A 1,105-nucleotide genomic window follows, 5' to 3' on the forward strand; every position below is an offset into this window, starting at 1 on the left:
GCGGGCGGCAGGAGAGGTCTGCGCGCCGTGTGGGACCCTCGCCGGAGGCCGGGGATTGAACCAGCACTGCAGAGCCTGCGGGAAGCTTCTCAGCCCAGCACTCAACCACTGCGCCACCAGGGGAGGCCCCCCCAAATATTTCTAAAGTTAATTTTGGATTTATGAAGAATAACTTCACACCTTCTGGGGTATTTGTTTTTGCAATTAACTTTCACCCTTTTATGAAACGCTTGAAAGTAGGAAAATAACTACCAGAAACAAAAGTTCTATTTTTGTAACTTGGTAACTTGAATCTTAAACTTAGTTGAACATAAAGGATCATTAAAGGCCTAGATTGTTGTAATAATTGTTTAGAACTTTAGACACACCATTTGACCTTTGCCCTTAACTAGATTCCAATGTTCTTCTTATAGAACAACAAAGGCCCACAACCTCACCTTAGCGCTTACAAAGTTATGACCGTGACAGTACTGTCATTAGCAGCTCTGGCCTATTTTCAGAGTCTTGATAAGGCATGTTTGGGCTATTTTAAGTTTTCTAATTTTATTTTATTTTATTTTTTTAAAACTATAGAATTTTAAAAAAAGATTTATTTATTTATGCATACAAGAACTAGGGTACAGGCCAGAGGTGTGGGCGGTGAGAGAATTCACCAGAGACAGAGTGGGGAACAGAACAGGCAGACTGACAGACATACACTGCTAAGGGGAGCAGCAGGTGAGACAGGAGAGGTCTGCTGGGCCATGTGGGTATCTCCCTAGCAGGGGATCGAACTCATGCTGCAGAGGCTGCGAGTAGCAGCATAGGTTGCGTCTTAACCCTTTGCGCCATCAAGGAGGCCCTAATTTCATCTTTATTTTGCGAACACCGTCCTTGTTTTCTTCGGAATAAAGGTTCTACATCAAAACCCTTTTCCCTTTAATTCTGACTCTAAAATCCAGGCGTGCCCCGGCGCATCTGGGTTGTCCGTCAATGACCTGCTTGGAAGGTGACGCTCTCAGGGTCTTACTCCACCCGCACAGGGACCTGTCGGGCAGGAAGTGGCGACGCGGCCGCCGCCCGCCCATAAACACCCGGCTCCCGGGGTTCTATTTTGGAAACACTA

The sequence above is a fragment of the Talpa occidentalis genome, unplaced genomic scaffold (assembly GCF_014898055.3).
Source record: "Talpa occidentalis isolate TD23 unplaced genomic scaffold, MPIMG_talOcc4v2.1 talOcc4.8, whole genome shotgun sequence".
NCBI classification, from domain to species: domain Eukaryota; kingdom Metazoa; phylum Chordata; class Mammalia; order Eulipotyphla; family Talpidae; genus Talpa; species Talpa occidentalis.